Source organism: Hetaerina americana, unplaced genomic scaffold, assembly GCF_022747635.1.
Source record: "Hetaerina americana unplaced genomic scaffold, ioHetAmer1.1.p SCAF_19, whole genome shotgun sequence".
NCBI classification, from domain to species: Eukaryota; Metazoa; Arthropoda; class Insecta; order Odonata; family Calopterygidae; genus Hetaerina; species Hetaerina americana.
Window position 1 is genome coordinate 3,284,289 of NW_027286752.1, and position 21,556 is coordinate 3,305,844.

General features: G+C 35.7%; 2 long non-coding RNA genes across 2 annotated transcripts; both read right to left on the minus strand.

Moving 5' to 3' along the window:
• Window positions 1–288: 288 nt before the first annotated feature.
• LOC139687259 (uncharacterized) lies at window positions 289–9,228 on the minus strand. The gene is made up of 3 exons (XR_011700627.1): window positions 9,211–9,228; window positions 929–996; window positions 289–346 (listed from the first exon to the last, which is right to left on the minus strand). It is a non-coding gene; the product is annotated as an uncharacterized lncRNA (long non-coding RNA).
• A 2,918-nt stretch (window positions 9,229–12,146) lies between these two features.
• LOC139687258 (uncharacterized) lies at window positions 12,147–17,086 on the minus strand. Its single transcript, XR_011700626.1, has 3 exons — window positions 16,995–17,086; window positions 13,934–14,087; window positions 12,147–12,210 (listed from the first exon to the last, which is right to left on the minus strand). It is a non-coding gene; the product is annotated as an uncharacterized lncRNA (long non-coding RNA).
• Between the last annotated feature and the right edge of the window lie 4,470 nt (window positions 17,087–21,556).

The following is a 21,556-nucleotide window of genomic DNA, read 5'->3' on the forward strand; positions in this document are numbered from 1 at the left end:
GGCAATACAGACTTTATATTCAATGAAATTCTCACATTTTTCAGATGTAGAAATAGATTTAATATAAATATGTTCAACGAAATGCGTTCAATGTCTCTAAATTAATATAGGAAATCAAAACATTGTCTAAACACATACTGCGGTGTGATGGAAAGGAGTCCCATATTTCTTCTGTCTTCATTCAGCGTCTCCTCTGGTTGACGTCTTGCTGCCTGGAGAGCTTCCATCTTAAGAATTTAACTGTAAACCTTTCCCCAATGTGTTTCTTTCCTGTCTGTGACTAATTCTCCATTGGTGGGTCCATGGTTTCTTCAGTCTTAAGTCTAGGTCCAGGTTAGTCTAGCTCCTTGAAGATATAAGAAAGCAGAATAGTAAATTCAAAAAATACACAGGATTTACGTGGCTCCAACGATCGAAACTCTCAAACATCACATGACTAGAAAAACAACAACAGGCCGAAACACAGCTAACCGCGAAAAAAGAACAATATCAATCCCTCAAAGCTACTTTCAAAAATATACACCATATTTTTAGAATACACTTAACCTTAATCATATTACATGTTAATCCCTTATGGTCCATGTTTTATCTTGCGCTCCTGATTTAAATTATAACGTATGGAAATTTTGGACTTCATCAACAAGATTTTGAATTAAAAGTAATTCAGACTTGATATCAGGGTGATAGTAATATTTTTCACATGTGGCATTAAATTACATTAAAATATGTTCAACCAAATTACTATGCGTTTAATCTCCATAAGTTAAAATACACATTATATACTCTACGATTATTTAAAAAATAAAACAACCCTTATATAAAGTGTGTTAAATTAAAATTTTATAAAGGCAAATAATAACTATTTTTGAACCCTGAACTACCTATTAAAATAATACAACAGGATACACAAATTAATCAGAATACTCACATACTGTGGCGTGATGAAAATGTTCCCTCTCCCTATGTCATTTGACGTCTTGTTCCGTCCATTCCATTCTGCCAGAAAAGGAGCGGATTAGTATTCACAAAATACACACTTAGTGCGAATGGTTTCAAAGATGGAAACTCTATACCCAATCAAAAGGTTGCAATAACGACACTATGCCGAAAACCAATCCACATGATAGAGGATGAGAAGTACCAATCAATGAGAGCCAAGAACACCATAAAATTCACACTAATCGCAGAAATACGCCTAACCTTAGTAAGAAATATTGAGCTCTACGGCCTCTCAATTAAATAAGAATGGGGAAGAAAACTCCAATGGCCGTAAAAATTTTTACGGCAATTGGAGTTTTCTTCCCCATTCTTATTTAAGCCTAACCTTCATCGAAATGTAATTCGACCCTAAAAATCCAAATTTAACCCTAACCCTCTGTCCCTATATGTTGGTCCATTCTTCATAAGAGTGGGTCCATTCTCCATTAGTGTTCCCTTTTGTTTCTTCTCTCTTCATTTTACGTCCTCTTCGGTCCTTGTCGTTCCTCCCTGAAAAGGAGCTGATTAGTGTACAAAAAATATACACTTGGTGTGTGTGGTTCCAAAGATAGATACTCCATCAACCATCAAATGCTTGGAAGAACGACGCCATGCCGAACACCAATGCACGCGATAGAGGATGAGAAGTACCAATCAATGAGAGCCAAGCCATACCATAAAATTAACACTAATCACGGAAATATGCCTAACCTTAATCGAAATTGAATTAAACCCTTAAAGTCCAAAACTAACCCAATCAACCTCTGTCCCTACACAATGTATTGTGTTTGGGTCAGTCAAGTGCCTTCTAATCTTGATTTGCTCATGAGCATCCATTTTTAATCCTTTAGGGAGGATATGCAGTATTTCCAGGGTAAAATTGCTATTGTGTTTACAATCTATGAGCTGTTTTATGATGAGAGAATAGGAGTTTTTCTTTATATGAAACGTGGCATGTTCTTTGGCTCCTGTCTTGAAATTCCTCCAAATTTAACCAACATAAGAGATGTTGCAGTTCAAGCATGAAGTATAACAGTGTGTTATTTGATGATACCCTGTTCTACTTTTAAAATGAATTTTGTGAACTCGGCTTTTATACTTTAGATACATTTGAAGATTCATCCATGTTTTCACCAGAAAACTATGGCAATTTTCTTATTACCTTGCATAATTTGCCTCTTGTTTTATGTGTATAATACATTAGGAGAGTATGACAGTGGTTCCATATCTGAGGTGTAACAATACAGACAACCTGTTGCACTTACATCTCCCGTTTCCCTAATGCGCCATTTATACTGGCAGTCTGTGGACCGAGGTTCCTTCCAACTTGTTTCCTGGCAAGCCTGTGAGAATTTGTTTATTTTGTACACCGAGTATTGGGCCTGAACTATGTATGTCCCATACTATTTCTCTATTGTTGCCACTTTTAACCCACCTCTCTTAATTTCTTGAGGTAAGGATTCATCATTTCAGTCTTTTAAAGATTCTTCTATACCTTTTTTTATAAATTATTCTTACTCACTAGTTTGTAGATGGTATCTTCTATAATGTGCACCATAATTTATTGACAAAAGTTTAAGAAAAAAGTGTATACTATATGAAGCTATTTACAAATATTCTATGTATTGATAGTCAAAATACGGCAATATCCTTTTTGCAGTGAACCCATACTACTTCCTAAGAGTAAATCTAAATTGACATGCATAATGTTCCTATCAGTAGATTGATGGGCGAGTCAAAAAAATTCAGAGTAGACCGGCATAGAGATCACCTTTGTGATGTTCTTTATACGAGATCTTTCTGGGACATCCAGCCAAACCAGGAAAGACCTGGCCCAACTAGTACTTTGTAAGGCATAAGTGATTGAATAGTGAAAATGAGGGAGCAAGTGTCTCTCTCACTAGTAACAATATCCTTTAAAATTGATATCCCCTGGCTCTTTTCCTTTACACTCTAATGAAATTTTCAGTTTTTGAATTTTATGATACTTGGCTCAGCTTCGTTTCATGATGGAATTTGAAAAATTAAAACTTAGTAAGTTGAACTAAATTTTCATGATTTAAAATTGAGTGGCACTTGAAAAGTGTTAATTTTTCAAAATGGTAACCTTTGTTTGAAAAAAAAATGAATATAAATTATTATTTGAATTATATAGTTTATTTGGACAAGTTAAACATTTCAATTTTTAAAATAGTTGAAAATTCAGTGCAAAGGAGGGGGATTGTGATTCGAATGCAATTGTATTTTGGGTTCATCTCGTCCCTAAAAATATTCTCCTAATCTCAAAACACTGTGGAATAGAGATGAAATTATAGGAAACTAATCATTTGCCAACAAAGATGAATGCAAATTATATCGCCCGTCAATGTTTGATAGCAAATTCGTAAAAAGGTGGGGTAGGTAATCAATTACCAGCACAAAGTGTGCAATATTGGGAAGAGTCCATTCCTGGCTGTTGTGAATGTACAAAAATCCTAAATGATCATCCATAGGTGGTGGATGTTGCCAGCAGTAGTTCCAGCTTCCTGGCCACCAATAGAAGTGAAGCTACGGAAAGCAAAGGCTGGATCTTGGGCGGATATAGCATTGCCGAGAAAGCCAGCAGAGAGCAAGCCCAGCGAAGGAGTGAGCCTGTCAGAAAAGAAGAGCGCGGAAGGGGTCGCAGAGGAGGTTCATTGCGTGGATCTGAGTGACTCATGAAGTTTTTGTTTCTTAGGTTCAGAATTTTATTTATGTACATAAATCACACCTGTCGTGAAATCTCTTTTCAAAGCCTAACCCCATGATTTTCTTCCTATTACACTTACAGCAGCACATTTGAGAGCCTTAGCAGCTTGCCAAACTTCTGTAGAGACACTGAAGCAAAAGATTAAAGTATGTAGGGCACAAATTATGTAGATTGGGAACACTATTTTTCCTTCCTTAGCATGAATGTGAATATGAGATCTCATTATCGATTAAGTTTCTCGGGAGGGCCATATATGAAACTGCATCTCAAAATTTACATTGATTGAATTTGTGAGATTTGATGATTGGTTCACTAACTCAAAAACTGACACCTGGCCTAAAAATTTTGGAACATTTAAGGAAAATTATGATTGATCTTAGCAGTGGAGTTTTATAATTTAAATCTCATTTTTTTCTTCCCCTACTTCTATGGCTATGTTGCAGGCTATCCGACGATTATGTGATAAAAGCGTGTTTGCCATGGACCTCTTTAACCTCAAACCTCCTTCACAGCAAAACAGGAGTTCTGACCACAAGAAACACAGGGCAGTATTACAGTGTTCTTTGGCATAAACAATTCCCAGGGGCAATCCAGCTTTATGGTGCCAAGCAGTAGCATGTAAGTATGTATAATTTTTAGAATATGGTTGGTCTGATTAACGTATGACCTAGGAGCTGGTACAAAGACAATACCAATGTGTCTCGCAACTTGTGACAATCAAGGTTTCCCTAACTGCAGTATAATAGTGTACTAGACTATGATGGAAGACAAGAAATATTTACCCAATACATTCATGACACTAGGAGATATGATGATTGAATACATGCATACAATAACAAACTGGTACAAAGAAAATACCAATGTTCCAATCCCCCCCACTCACTAATGCTTTTCCTGGTGTTTCCTACCCTCTCCCACATCCCCTCCCCGCCCCCTCTTCCCACAACTCCCCCACCCTTTCCTGAAGAGGGTATATATACAATGATTGTGACTTTAAACTTTGTACCTGAGGATGATGCCGTAGCGTTGAAACTAGTCGTACCTGAAATAAAGTGGTGGATTGGAACAAAGTTTTTCTTTTTCATTTATTTCATTGATAATATTGTACTTATTAAAATATTGTTAGTATGTGATGTGGAAGTGTCATTGTATGTAAGAATATTTTGTCTCCTATCTGTTTTTCTAGTGCGTGTATGTATGTATGTTCATTGTAAGATTGATCATTGATCAGACTTGACCGTTGACACCCAGGTGGACAATTACCTAATTGCAAAGATAAATTCTTAAAAAATAAAATAAATAAAAATTTTTTTAAATTCAAAACAAAAAATAAGCTTCAGACTTACACATAAATGCTGTAAAAGTATAAAAATCTCGGGTCTTCCACTGGGTCAGGGGTTCCATGTGTGCCGACGTTTCGATGCCCGATCGTCCTCAGGGATGATGATTGCCACTCAATTTTTGGCCGCCTTATTGGTCGCTGGGTCGTTGTGCTTTTCTCCTTTCTCCTCTCACCTTCATTAGCACAGGTTTCCATGTGTGGCTTAGGGAATAGCTGGAATCCCTGTTGAAATTCCATCCAGCCATTTTAATTTCAATAGATTCCTTGATGATGCGGTCGCACTAACCACCGGCGCAGGCAAGTATCTTGGTCCCGTTGAAATCAATTGAGTGGCAGGATGGAATTTCAACAGGGATTCCAGCTATTCCCTCAGCAAAACATGGAATACTGTGCTAGAGGAGGTGAGAAGAGAAAGGAGAAAAGCACAACGACCCGGCAACCAATCGGGAAGCTCCCCTTCGTTGGACCAATCAGAAATCACCTGAATCCGAGCGTGCATGTATATCGAAACGTCAGCCAACATGGAACCCCTGACCCTGTGGAAGACCCGAGAAAACTGCATCAACCATATATGCCGGAAAGCACCAGATCTTACTTCAAAAAAATCACCTTTGTGAGGTCTTCTTGGGGAATACCATACAAGAAAGAGCACTAATTTGTCAAAGGCATATCATAAACAGATGACAGATGATTAGAAAGCGCAATAAAAGGTAAGTGTATCAACTCCCCAATCTCTTCTCACAGGGCATAAGAGATCAAAATTATAGCAGTGATTTTTTAAAGGGTTCCCTTGTGGTTTTGCCCCACTTTGTTCCTGTTTCACAATTACTAATAAAATGCATGTCCCCTACCCGCAGAAATCCCAAAATTAATAATACTGAATAAATGAAACAACACTAACATGTGTGTGGAATGAATGAGAGCAAATTAAATCAGTATGGCTTGAACTGCCAGCTATCCAAGCTGAATGTTGGTGGCCTTTGGAATTGCTACAAAATGTTTCACCAGCAGGCGTGACATCCGCAGCCCAGCCCATAAACTTGTCCAGGCCCATAGCACCTAGAATTTCAAAAATATAACAGCTAAATAAAGAAACAGTAAGACTTAACATACTCATTTTGTCAATGCATGCTTAACATAAAATTAACATAGCAAACACTAGAAGTGCATTATTAAAACTGGGCCTTTAACTGTTAAAGTAAAGGAGTCTCCATAAACTCCCTCGGCATATATTTTACATTTAGCATAATGGATGTCATTTAATGGCTAGGCTAGATTGATAAAATCTAACCCCTCTAGATGGGATTTGTCTTGACTCAAATTCAACCAAAATTATTTTTGCAATTATCCCATTGGAATAACTACATTCATGAAGTCAATTTATGAGGGTGATCTGAAATCTTCCCAATCTGTTCCTAATTGGTCGGATGAAGAAAATGGCAATTTGTTTTCAAAAAAGTTTAATTTTTCGACATAATCTTCTTTAAAATTAATACATTTCATTCAGTTGTGTTCTAGTGAAATTATCTCTGTAGTATTAATCCATAAGTGCTGAAAAGTAGCAGTCCACAGCCAGTATCTCTCTTAATTGGATGAAAAATGTTGACCAGCAAGCAAACTTTTCGAGTTTTCCGAAGAGGTTGGAGTCCATGGAATAGCGTGAATGCTCCAGGACTTGTAAAGTGTAAATCATTTAATTTTCCCATTGCCAGGACCCTTTTGTGGGCAGGAGCATTGTCACTATGGTATTTTTCCCCCCCCTTGGCCAGCTGGGTTTGATTTCACGAATTTTTGCATTCAGTTACATTAGAAGGCTAGCACAGTATTCCACAGTCATTGTTTTACCATTTACAAGATAGCCGATCAGCAGCCTATCTTCTACATCCCAATAAACTGAAGCCATGATCTTTCCCACTGATGACACTGTCTTCGGCTTCTTCGGAGCTTAAGAACCGGCCTTTAACCACTGCATGGATTTATATTTCAATTCTGGTTTGATGGCTAATCCATGTTTCATCCATTTTCACATATCGAAGGAGAAATTCTTTCTTGTTTCTTAAAAAGCACACCAAGCACTGTTTAGACAATGTCGTATGAATGAGTTTTTTAATCCATGCACAGAACCCATCTTTCACAATGCATTTTACGTGCAATTCCCTTGAGCAAAATGCAACCAATGCATTTTTTGCAATCCCTTCAGTATTAACAATTTCATGTGCCTTCATAGGTCATTCTTCCAAAATCATATCATGGACTTTTTCAAAGATATCCAGTGTGGTTGCACTTTTTGGATATCCTTCATGTGGATCATCTTGGAGGCTTTCTTGGCCAGATTTTAACTCGGCCGCCAATTTCTTCATGGTAGAAATCAAAGGAGAAGAGACCCCATACGCATTTACAATCCTCAAATTAATTTCTGTCAGCATCAAAACTTTTAAGAAGAATTTTTTCACTGCACGATACAAGTACTCGAGTACTGGCACTAAATTTTTTTTTCTATTTTTAACAATGCATGCTCCACAGCCAAGAACTTTTCAGATCATCCTTTTACTGGTTTCTCCAACTGCAGCTTTGATGGCTTGGATATGGGAAGAAATGAACAAGAATGTTGCATCCAAAACAATCCTTTAAAAAAATTACTGGTTTCATCCATAACTATCAACGATGGTACTTGGGTTCTACGAATTTTGACTAACAAGACATTAACTGTCAATAAAATTGGCTCCGCATGACCTTCAAAGGTTAATAGGTACCCTTGAATTCATTCTCCAAACCTAGAAGTCTGTTTACTTCTTCAATTTCACTCCTCTAACCACAAGCAATCCCAAATTGATATTACTTATCACATTTAAAATAAACAAAACCTGGGATTCAAAATTTTGTAAAATACATTTTTGATTGTTTGCAGAGAACTTTTAAATTTATTTTCTGCCTTGGTCCCATCAAAAACTTGCAAAAGATCATCAATTCAACCTTTTCAATATGGTTGTATTCTGTTAACCGACAAAATGCATGATATTACCTCACAACTTACTAAACACCAAAGGAGTCCTTCAGCATAAGATTACTCATCCTTTTACAAAGAAAAATACAGCATAAAATTCTATGCATTAAGCAGCTACTCATTATTTACTATTCAAGTATAATACCTGCATGCAACCCCATTCTAAATCAGAGTAAGAATCACGCAGACAGATGAGTTATGAATGAAATGAATGCAGTTAAGAAAACTGTCGACGCATAGAAATATTGCCAATTTCAAGTGGCTTGTACAACATAATAGAATCAGAGATGCATAAATACAAACATATCAAGAACCATGATAACAAAATATCAACAAATGAAGCACAGGGTTCTAATTCCTTATCAGAAAGATGAGATGGGGTTTGGGCAGCAAACATGTTTGAGGATGCAGAAAACTAATCCATGCCATCAGGATGTGAATTAAGGAGAGAAGAGGGGTTGAGGAAACGCAGTTGTTATTCTAGGAATGGGCCAGTGGTATAAGGAGTGGCTAGGTCGAGATGGTACTCTGAAATCTATTAGAGAAAGAGGTTCAGGGCTGTTAAAAACAGAGTTAACAGTGCTATAAATGATCTTTGTCTCTTTAAAGCCAGTGATGGAGCTGACATTTAAGGGAGAGCACTATGAAATAATTGGAAGAAAAAGTTAAAAAGTATGATTTCAGTGCATCGGTATCTAAAAATTCTGTGAAGCAGTATAGGAGAGATTCATAGCTTCATTTATAACAGCCTGGTTATGTTCAGATAAATTAAGCTTACTTTCGGTTTGAAAACACTTGAGATAAAGTGGACCGGAGTATTTATCACAAAAAATTTCCTTAACTTTCTTTCCTTAGGAAGCACATAGAATGAGAATGGTACTAAAAACATGTCCGCATTATTTTATAATGTATTACAGCAGAAGATTATTATAGAATGGTTTCAGGCGTCACTTTGTGGAAGCGATTCATTTCAGAAAATAAATACTTGGTTATTCCACATATATTTTTTATTAAACCCGGGTTGTGTTTAATAAAAAATGTACGTGGAATAACCAAGTATTTATTTTCTGAGGATTATTATTATGTTTTACAAAGGTGCAAGAAAGGCAAGCTTATTTCAATGAGTTCATCATAAATTAATAGTTACATTTTACATACCATCTACTGGCTCTGGCCACCATCCCACCAATGAACGTTGCCAACCATACCAATCTTTTCAATTGTCAATCCACTCACAGTATTCGTATTTTTCCTTCGTGCTAATTTTATTGCAGAGAACAACTCATCACTGGAATAAAAACATCCATCATTAGTGAGATTAAGCAGCTTTACTTTTAGCTGATAACAGTGTTACGACTTCTATTACCATTTGTCAGCTCTGAGTTACTTTCATTGAAAAATTGAAATATGTATAATGAGGTTTTGCTGCACTAAATAATTACCAAGTTTGAAACTTTCCTCAGATAGTAGAGACAAGTTCTTGAGTTACTTCCTACCAAGAATGTTAAAAAATAACTCGCATTCAATTTTTATAGTCAATATTATAATTTTAAAATAACATATAAAGTTCAAACTTTGATACTAACTGAAAGAAAATGACTGTTCGGGTTCATGTCCCCCAAATATTTTCTCGACCCTAGAAAAAACTGATTGTGACCAGTGGAATCGGAGTACATGTAATGCATCTGGATGATTTCAGAAAATAAAATAAGAAAATTTATTACTTACTCTGATCTGCTGGGATAGCATCTTTTAAGTTCAATGAGAAGTTTTTGAAAATTAGACAATGGACTAGCATTCCCACCAGAGGAGCTGTGAAATAAAGTTAACACACTGTCATGAATTGCAGAATAAACAATAAAAGGAAAAATGCATTGCTTCAGCATAAAATAGGTATTTTCAAATTGAATTAACTTTCACATATGGGACCAAAAAGTAAATAAACACTGGATATTGGTGATGCATTAATCATTGAAAATAGCACTCTCTGTATTTACCCACTTCAAAATTACTGGGTAGCTTTCCCAAATACAAATTGAAATACAAACATGCATGTTGCTTGTATGAATACCCTGAATTTTGTAAGAGCTATATTATTTCCAGGATATGACAACGTATTCATTTTGGCCAACAACTTGTCTTTAATATTAATGACCTGTTTCAAATATTTTAAAATGAAATATAGTAATTCATTCTTAAAGCTAATCTATAATGCTGCTCCCGTTTGTTTATCTTTTCCAAATTTTGCAATTGCTCCAATTCTACAAAATCAGCATTAGTTTTCACAATCACTTCCTTAATGGAATTAAGTCTCCTTCTGCCAGCCATTTCTTTATATCAGAGAAATTGTTGCCAGTAATAATGGTGCATAGCATCAAACACTTTAACAACTTGACCCAGTTTGTTTTCAAACACTCAATGATGAATATTCCTTGTAAAACCCAAAAAACAGTCACCATATTCTTCCAAGGTGATGGAAGAGTCTTCACCATCCTTGGTGCAGACTCCTTCCTCGCAACCTATTGCATATTAGGGACTCTATCCAGGTTGAATCTTTGTGTGCATTCCTTCAAGAGATGCCAATAACTTCATATACATCAGAGGTGCTATCTCTCTATATGCATGCCCTTTTCAAAATACCCCATTAAATTATTTCCTTTTTGAATGATATAGAATTGCTGCGGAACTATTCATATAGATTTAATTAACAGGGGATGTGACTGACAGCTGAGGTAATTAGAGTCTGAATAGGAGGGTATTTTAGGTAGAGGTAGGAATTAAGGGAGTTGCAGAAGGTGGAGAGAAACTATGGCATCAGCATTAGCCTTCTCTGAAAAAATAACAACTAAGGATTTCCAATTCAACATCCTATCTGGCGGATGCCATATTCCACATTAGGTACCCTTCACATATTATCCAAGTGGGCAGCAAAGCAAAATCCCCTGCAGGGAGGTTACTCAATAACTAGCCTAATTAACTAGTCTTGACCATGACATCTAAAGAAATTTGGGGAGATGCATCCACAGGTTACTGACTTTACTTGGTCCTTAAATCGGTGACTAACTACAGTGGAACCAGTTTATGTTTGGAACAGTGGAACCATTCATGGTTTCTGAATAAACCAGTCTTCAAGGTAAGTGGTGATTGCATATGAGGGATTAAGATAGCATAGCAATCAGATTGCTTCCTACAGGTGATGTTTGCTTGAAGAACATTATTTTACAAAGCTAAAAATGGGAATCCTTCAGAGAGATTTTCCAGGGATGTCCATTAAACGATGATCACTAAAATATTAGATAAATACCCTTCAACATATATTCACATATAACACGCCTAATTAGTTTAATGTATGAATCCTGATGACACTTTTTTGATCATTATCACAGCAATAATCATCACAAGCTTTTCAATGCATTTAATATGAGTTGGGAAAATATTATGGCCTTCTCAATATAGTGGGTACAATGGTTCAACTTTAGCAGAATGTACAAATGACAAGTAAATTCCAGATTCCAAGAGATCCAATTTGGCTTGGTTCTGTCAGCAATTTGTCTTGTAATGGAGAATTTTGTTAGGACAGATTCCACCATACTTCCTAAAAAAAAAGCTTGGCTAACTTTCAAAGCAGAATATTGTAAGAGCAAATACACAGACCACAGTGTCTAGGCATACAGTGTGTTAATTAGGACAAAGCTAGGGCACTGTAAACTTATTCTTATAAATTATACTCTAATAACATACCATTATTATGTTTTTTAGTGCATGATCATCGATTCGATTTCATTACCTGTGAGTACTCTGAACACTATGCGTCGAGGGCCATCTACGAAGGGAAACCTCCCTAGTCTCTCTTGGTCAAGCTCCTAATGAAACTGGAGACAATGGAGCAGTGACAGGAACTGAAGCACCAGTAGTGAATGGCATACGCAGGGTAGCATTAGTATTTCTGTTTCTAAATGGTTGGATTCCAAATGATGCCTGCGTTGTAGTTTTCAACGCATCTATTGCTGCATTCTCCTTTTCATGCAATAACTTAAGAGTCAAACTGTCCAAAGGACAGAGTCCAGCAGGTTCCTCAACAGGAGGTATGACAAGCTCATTTAGTGTGTCACTGCAATAACCATCAATAAGTTTTGCTTGGTGTCTCATGCATGCAGCCTATATGGGAACGAAATAACATGAACCATATTAATGCAATAAGCAGCAGGGCATTGGAAATGTAAGAACACACTCAAAGGCTAATAGCATTACACATGATATTTGATCCACGCCAAAAATTAATTTTAAATAAGTGATAAAAGTGGGGACTTCCACATTAATTAAATGTATATAGAGGATGATATACCTCCAATATACTTTGGATTAAAGAAATTTCATTACATTAGCAATTTTAATTACTAAAATAATCAGACTACAGTCAAAGCCAAGGTGTAAATAAAATAAAACCAATGATGCAAGCACATGCAGTTCTTATCTTGTGGTTTAGTCAGAGGGAGGATGGTTAAAACGAAATATTATGACAATATTTCGCGGACAAATTTGTTAAATAATTTGTTTCATTTTAATACATATTTTTATACAAATTTCTGATCCCAAAACATATCCTCACCATAAATATTGGCATTTGATGACTACTTTTCTATTTTCACCCAGCAAATTCCTCCTTCCACTGTGTTTAGCCATATTAAAAACCATAAAAGCAAAATATTATCGATGTTTAAATCATTCGATCAGCCAGTACTAAACAATTTTCATTGAGCTATCCTATCTCTGCTTTCACAAACATTGGTATAATCATTGCTTAGAATATTACTCATTCCTCTTTTTAACATTAAATCACATTACTGGCCATTACGTTCTGGCCTACCCCCTCCTTTCCCTCAACATCATTTTCCTCTTCTAACCCTCACTTCCTCCCTCCTTGCTACATCTACAATGGAACAGTAGATTTCCAATTTATTGTAATTCTGTTGCCTCCTGCCTGTTAGACTTCCAACTAGAGGGCCCCAGTTCAATTCCTGGAGATGCCTCTGGGCACCCTCAGCACCACCAAGTTGTGAGGTTTTTCATGTACCAGAGCTTCCGGGGAAACCATAGGCAGCACAGGGAAAGGAATCCCCAACCCTGATGTGTGAATTTAACATGCCATTGAGCTTAGTACAAGGTGAGCTCTACCCTCCCTAACATACATGGTGCAGCACTTAAATCCAGACAGGCACATGTTTCCTCGAATGACACATCCTTACCAGGTTAGCAAAACCCTCCCCAGACTTCTCTAAAGCATTACACTTGGCCACATTATCATAAACAGTTGATCTGGGGTACCAGAAGATTCCAACTATTTCGAAATATAACGCCCAGGACAAACACTTTAGATGATAGTGTCTCTTCGATTGTACTCTGCACTTGAACATAACATCTCGGCCATTTTGTGGTTTGACTGATCACTAGATGCCTATAGCTTTCAAGAATGCCAATCGCGATCTCCAGGGGAACTATATGGCGGGAAATTCAAATTGAAATTTGTCCGGATTTAAGCTCCGCCCCCGGTATACACACACCGTTATATAAACACATACACACAACCACACACATGCCAGTAGTCATGAAAACTGCATGTGGTGCACAGAGAAGGGATGGAGGGCTGAACTGACAACTCATTCATTTTTCGAACATGAAAATTCGGCTACACATTATTTACACAAATTCAGGGGAATCATTTCAATAATTTCCGGGGGCTGCAAGTACTTTTCCAAAATCAATTTCCTACAAATTTTCATCAGCTGCTGAGCAGTGTTTCCTTATGCACATTTTAAACTCAGTCTTGAAATTTAAGATTTTTTATAAAAAATTTGCAGCTGAAATGGAGTAAAATACTTACCATAAACTCAGATTTTGCTTTGCTTGCTTTATCACTAGTTGATTCCCATTTAGACATAGCTTGTCCTACAGCCTCAGCTTCTTTACTGTTGCATGGAAGGGAATCTAAGGCTGTAACCAAACGTGTCACCTGCTTACAACTATCACTCTCGATCCTAAGAGAGATTTGTGAAATACATTAAAAAATGAACTGGGGTTACAAATCTGTTACACATCTGCCATATTAGACAGAATATTGTGAGATGATTACAAGAGGTAACCTTGAAAGTCACTATATTGAGTACTTGTAGCTTTAAAAGGAGCTTGCATTTTGTCTCCTAGATGTAATGCAATCAAAAATATGCCAAATGCTTATATCATTTACATCCATATCCAGACCACTACTATTTTTAGTCTTCATAAATGATTTACCTGCAAATTTACCACTCTCCAATACAATACTATTTGCTGATGATACTAACTTAATTTTTAATAACCATAATCCCATTCAGTTAATGAACGAGGTAACAGAAACTACACACAATTTGATGAACTGGCTCACTGACAATAAGCTATCTTTAAATGTTAGTAAAACTAAAGGTAACAAAGTTTTTAGGTATTTGGATTGACTCTACTCTTTCATGGGAGGAATATATTAATAAATTAACTCAAAAACTGGCACAAATCTGTTGTGCATTCCGTGTACTCAAGGAAATCATTTGCATTAAGGTATTGAGAACTATATATTTTGGCTAAGGGCAGTCACTTCTCAATTATGGTATTCCCTTTTGGGGCTCCTCTATCTTCCTTCCAAAATTATTTAAAATGCAAAAAAAGATTATTTGCATTATAACTTATTCTAATAATAGAGCTCCCAGTAAACCTATTATTGAAAAACTAGAAATCTTACCTCTTCCTTGTATGTACATTCTTGAAACAGTGTCTCATATTAACAAAAATCAAGATATGTTTATTAAAAATTGTGACCTTCATAGTCATAATGTGAGAAGCCAAAATGTATTCCATGTAAGTCAGCACAGAGTAAATAAAACGATTAAAGGGATAGATCATCAGGGAATACTTATGTACAATAAATTGCCAGCTTATATTAAAAATATCAAAAGTTCCTTTAAATTCAAGTGTGCCGTGAAAAAACTACTTCCATGCAAATTATTCTATAGTGTAGATGATTTTCTAATGCATACCATTTTAAATGTATAATTGGAATGTGTTAATCCCAAAAAAATTGTAAATTGTATGTATTTGTATTTTTCATATTGTTTTGATATTTTGCATAATGTTTTTTTATTGATATGAAGTGTAAAACATGTATTGACAAAGCCATGCATAATTCTATGCTTATGGTGAATGAATAAATTGAATTGAATTGAATCCCAGCAGCTGCTTAATACTTTAATCATTTCAGCCATTTAGCTGAAACCATAAGAACTTCTTGATTGTCGTGAGCTTACTAGCAATGCCCAGAGATTACAAAAACAAACATTGATATATAATGTTACCTCCATTTTGCTGCATAATTCCTTTGAGTGGAAAAATTTCCAGAATTTGCCCGTCAGAACATTTTTTCAGTAACCGATGCAGTCTTTTGCATTAATTAGAGGCCCACTTATGCTGCTCTTAAGATAAATCTGGTTTTTAGCAACTTTTCCGGCAGCTTACTTCTGCTCACAATATCAATTGAAAACAAGACTCTTTTATGCCCACAATTTTCTTTAGAATCCTTTGTGATTAGGGAAAAGGCAATGGACTGACTGAAATTCTTTCCCGAAGAAAACAAACAAGCTACAATAAACATGTACATCATAGGGCAATAAGCTGAACCATGTGCAATATTCAATATGCCAAGATTCTTATTATATATTCCATACTCATCATAACAAGCTCCCACTAAACAAGGAAGATGCCATTTTCTTGATTCTGCCCTTAAAGAGGAGAATTTGAAAGATGCACACATCCACTTGACTAAAAATTACTTTATCAATTTAGAGCATTGATGGTGAATAATTGGTTGTAGCACTTTTCCACTCATCAAGTGGAAAAGTGCTGCGATCAGTTATTCATTACGCTAGACTTCCACCTCATCAAGCCTCAAGCTACTAAATTTGTTGTTAGCATTTAAGGGGTCTATTTTTGCACACAAAAAAAACAATACAATTTTTAAGCGATATTTTGGTGAGATATGTGTATCCCACACAAGAAGAAATGATTTCTTTACGAACACAATGATTATCGCACAGAGAAAGCAAAAGATTGTAAAGAGGACTTTTAATTCTATCTGGATGCCCCTACCCCTGGTGGTCCATGTGACCATTGGAATACCTTCTGCCTTTGGCTTCTTAAAGGGCTTTTTATTTAACTTTTGGCCCAGGGGCCAAACCACCACAGGAGACACAACATCCACACGCGTGAGGTGGGACTCGACCCCACTAACTTCAGGCTAGCAAGTCTCTTACTCACTTAGCAATAAACTGACACAAAAAGAAATATTTTATGTAATTTTATGAAAAACAAAAATCTATACTTCCCATTTTTCTTGGGTATCATTATGAAAGGAGAAAATTTGATCGAGGGAAATATGATGAGAGGGAATTGTTGCCAGTGGGAGGAAACAATACTGCTGTTACGAGGCATTAATGTTTCAAAGCAGTTGTAAAATATTGTTGATTCATCACTCTGGCCATAAACAATAATTAAATATCAACATTCTCCTTTATGGTTTACGAACAACTGAGGATTAACTTTGTTTTAACACATATCCAGTCAAATTATTAAAAACAACACCTCATTTCTTCCGTTAGCTAAAATCAGATGGATAATACTTGCAGAACAAAATTAAATAACTTTAAGCATTTTAAGTCAGCATAACGATTACCAAAATATGTGACTAAAAACCCATTTTCAATCATTGTCCAATTTTATCGATAAAGGACCAAAACATAATTTATTTAAGATTGCAATCTTTCAAGCCATCCTCAAGTAATACTACAAGATAATCATAATTTATGCCATGAAACCATCGATTTGACTCAAACATAGGGAATATCTGCAACTAATCCTCTTACCTCTCCAAAATTGTTTTTCCCAGAAGTTTTTTGGCTTCAAGAAGATCAAAGTCCTTATTCCTTAACTCTTCCTTTGTTGAATTCAAAATTTGTTCTAGAAGTTTCATTCTCTGTTCCAATGCCAATGTTTTCCTTCTATGAATATAAATGAAGGAAGCTATAATTACAATACGCAAAAAATAACAAAGAAATAAGACCTGGATAAGTATTCTCACATTATTTACAAATTTTTCAGCATATTATCATAAAATGACCAAATGCTTGTATGAATGAATATTTTCAGACACATCCACATAAACTAATTCTCATGCAATGTCATGTGCACTGTAGATTTAAGCATTGGTTTTTATAAACATACCATGAACAAGATTCAAATGAAGAGAAAAGTGAGCACAAATTCAAAAAAAATTATAAAATATTCAATTAAACATTTGGATAACACAATATATATGCTTCTTAAGAGATAATTCTTATAGGACACATTAACAGAAGGCACTTTTTTATTAGCCTTAGGGTGATTTTATTGATTATAGGAATTTAATAATAATATTTTCCAAATAAATATCATGCTTGAAATTCAAGTGAGTTAATTTCAGTACAATTTCCAATTTTCCCAGCAATTACGTTATTCAATGCTATTCTCTGTTATTTGGGCATATAGCTCAGGCTTCTGAACTTCTATTTAAGTATTTCACTGGTTAGATCACTATCTAACTTTCTTTTAGGAATACCTCTTAAGAAGGTTAACAAAAGAGAAATTTATAAATTTCCTGTCCTACCTAGTGACAATAAATGGTATCTTGCTCAAAATTGTGTATGAAATAAGATTATTACTACTACATAAATAAAAATATAAAATAAATACAGGTCTACTTATGATTATATTGTATTAGGTCATAGCTCTTGTGATATATAGTAAATATAACAATATAATAATAGGGAAATATGGTTGAATCCAATCTCCAATTCCGAGGCCTCTTCTTTGAAATCAAGCCTTCTGCTTTCTTGGTTGAAATTTAATTTTGAATCCCAAGTCCTACTTTAACATTTTAAAGTCCAATTATTAGCACACTACATACATATACAATACTCATTCATAGTTTGTCAGCTATGATTCCATTAGGTTCATTCTATTGATATAAATATAATTTTTATTGTTCAGCATATTGATATTAACTTATCTACATATACATAGAGCATAAAAATCTTGCAAATAGTCACAGCCAAAACACATGGCAAAGACTGAAAAATATAATGATACCCACCCAATCTCAAGGACATTGCTATATTATCAATGGATACAACACCACTGTCCCTACACGTTGGTCATTCTCCATTGGAGTGGGTCCATTCTCCACAAGAGTGGGCCCATTCTCAATAAGTGTGGGCCCATTCTCCATTAGAGTGTTTCCTTTGGTTTCTTCTCTCTTCATTCAAACGTCCTGTTTGGTCCATGTTGTTCCTCCCTGTAAAAGAGCGGATTGGTATACATAGATTATACACTGGGTGTGTGTGGTTCCAAAGATCGATTCTCTGTCAACCATCAAATGGTAGGAAGAACGTCACCATACCGAACACCAATTCAAGTCATAGAGGATGAGATGAACCAATCAGTGAGAGCCAAGCACATCATAAAATGAATACTAATCGCGGAAATACGCCTAACCTTAATCAAAATGTATTTCGACCCTAGAGGCCCAAATCTAAATCTAACCCCGCCCTGCCTGTGCATTCGCAGTTCTTCTTATCTTCTTTCTTCTCGCATTATCTTGACACCTTGAATAGAGCGGATTATTACATACATGCATACTATGAGGCAAATAACAGAACATGCATCGAGTAAACATTTCAACAAACAATAAGAGAAATGAACAGTGTCCTATTTTTGGCCATTTGTACAGCAAAAAGGGACCGAGATGGTGCGGGGGCTAACGTACTGGCTTCCTACCCTGAGGGCGCGGGTTCAAATCCCGGCGGTGTTGAATATTTTTCAGAGGTATCTCGGTCCCTACTTGAGGTGCTTAGTGAGGAGCACTTTGAGTGAGTACGCCGTCCGTCGGATGGGACGTTAAGCTGCGGACCCCTTGGCGCCTTTCGTAAAGAGTAGGCTAATGCCGACGCCGGGTTTCTCTCCACCCTTCATCCTTTCCTGTCCATCCCCTATGGCGCAAATGACCTTAGCTGTCGGTCGCCTCCCCTAAAAACTACTACTTGTACAGCAAAAAAATACCTATTTGTCATCGATCGATGATTTTAATCTCCTATGTACTATTGTTTGCAGTGCACTATCTCTAGTTAAGGGTATCATTTTTATGTCCCTTTTTCAGTATACCACGTTGACCATATTACCAAGGGATCCCTGGATTCGTATCATAAAAGCACCTTGCTTTTATACCAGTACTGAACTATTTTTATATGAAGTTCACCTTATCGTCCCTTTTAGTCTAAAAAAGTGTATTACACCTCGATACCTTATTTGCTCTTGTTCTGAGCATTTAACTCAATGCGTCGATTGCTTTTTTTACCATTATCCTTTAATGGCAAGTCCATTGCTAATGCACCAGCTAGTACAGAATGCATCCTGTAGAGTTGCATTCAGGCTCCATATCTTGTTTTCAATTAGTTTATTTGGTGTCCCTATTTCCTTATTTGAATCCATATTTATCGTCTTGCAACGAAGTAGAAAAAACATACCTTAGTAAATGGTTTCATTGTATCAAGAAAGATCTAATACATTTTAAAAAGGCAATATATGTGTGTGTGTGTGTGTGTGTGTATATATATATATATATATATATATATATATATATATATATATATATAATTATTATTATTAATGGGTAATCTACCTGTTAAGTTAGGTTTTTGGATGGGCACAGCTACTAAATAAATATTTAGTGACTCCAAACAAAACACAAAATCCAGTATCCTACTCTACATCAGGTCCCTCTTTATCTCTGTGTACTTCCTTCCTCCCTTCATCCCATCCAACATCCCTGTCCTGTGCCTTCCCTATACTTGTTTGCCTAACATCCTCCCCTCTAATACAGTTTTCAACATCCCACTGCTGGTCAATAACCCCTTAATCCACTTTTTATATTGCTAATATCTTTTCTGTTTTGAAGAAGAATTTTCTTTATGTCATGAAATTTACTATCCTTGACTTTTCATCGTAGTAAGTTTTGATTATTTTAAATAACCGAAGCTAACAAAATTTGAGTAATTATTGCTTCCTTAGCTTAACACAGTAATAAATGGTATGAAATTGAAAGGAATGTAAGTGCTATGAAAATGTAATTTCTAAATAACTAAGGAAAGTGAATATTTTATAAATAAAAGTGTACTAAGAGCGATGGACAAGGGTATTTTAGTAAAATGGCTAACTGGTAAGAAAATTTAAATCAGATCATTTTCTTAGTCTTAATAAATGCTTGCTTCATTGGGAATCATATATTTAATGGAAATTAGGTTAGAACCAGGGGGTTGTATTAGGGAGAATGAAATGCGGGAGCGCAGTGCTTCCTAAGTTTTTGCTCAGGAAAAAAATATAAATTCGGTCACAATTTCACTGAAAAAGAGCCACCATGAACACAATCATATATTTATTAATATTGTCACACTGACTATTCTATTGCTAAAGGTTTGTGGCATTTACTGAAACATTTTGGACACTTTGCACAACTTTTCTTGCTCTTAAGTGATTTTTCTTTCAAAGACTGCTGTTATTATTCGCTTCCTGCATCACTCATATTGCTTCAGATGTTGATTCGTGTATATATGTCTTACAGAGCTGTAGCATTAATGTAAAAGTCCCACGAAAGTTTCCAATACTAAAAGAGAGCCTTATGCGAAAAAGCCAAATGACGATCCTAAAAATTTCATTGTAAATTAGACAGAGGTCGTTCTGTATCTTATGTGGTTCACCATAAAATATGCACTTTAAAAGTCACATAAAATAGTTGAATGAGCATTTTTCGGTAATCAAATAAATTGCGATACGATCAGGTACGTTGTGTCTCCTCATCTGCTGCCATAAATCATAATACACAATAAATAGACAAGTGGTTGCGGCACTTTAACTATTACTCATCACCTTCAATATTGAATTGAAATCTAAGTGATGCATTTATCATGCGCTCCAGTCTGGTTGCGAAAGTAAAATTGTTTGTGTAAATGTTTCAAATTGCGCTTAAAAATATTTAGCCTTCAGGGGATATTTATCAGAAACAATGGAATAATGTGAATAAGTATAAAATACAAGTAAAGTCTCTTCAGAATAATGTCAATGTTATAAAGCCAATGCAGGTGGGAATTCAACTTAATGGCATGAATCTTGATAGAGCCTGACACCAAGTCTATTCATCTGAAGTAATGATTAACACTATGGTGCTGGGTGTGTGGGTGAGCAAATGTTATGGTTTGCATCTTTCCAACATTGATATTAAGACGATAAATTGCACTAAATGCTTCTCAAAAGATTAACTGTTAAAATAAACAGAAGCAAATGAAAATAATTAGAGGAGCTGATTATGGAATCACTCTTGGGACTATGGTTAGCATAG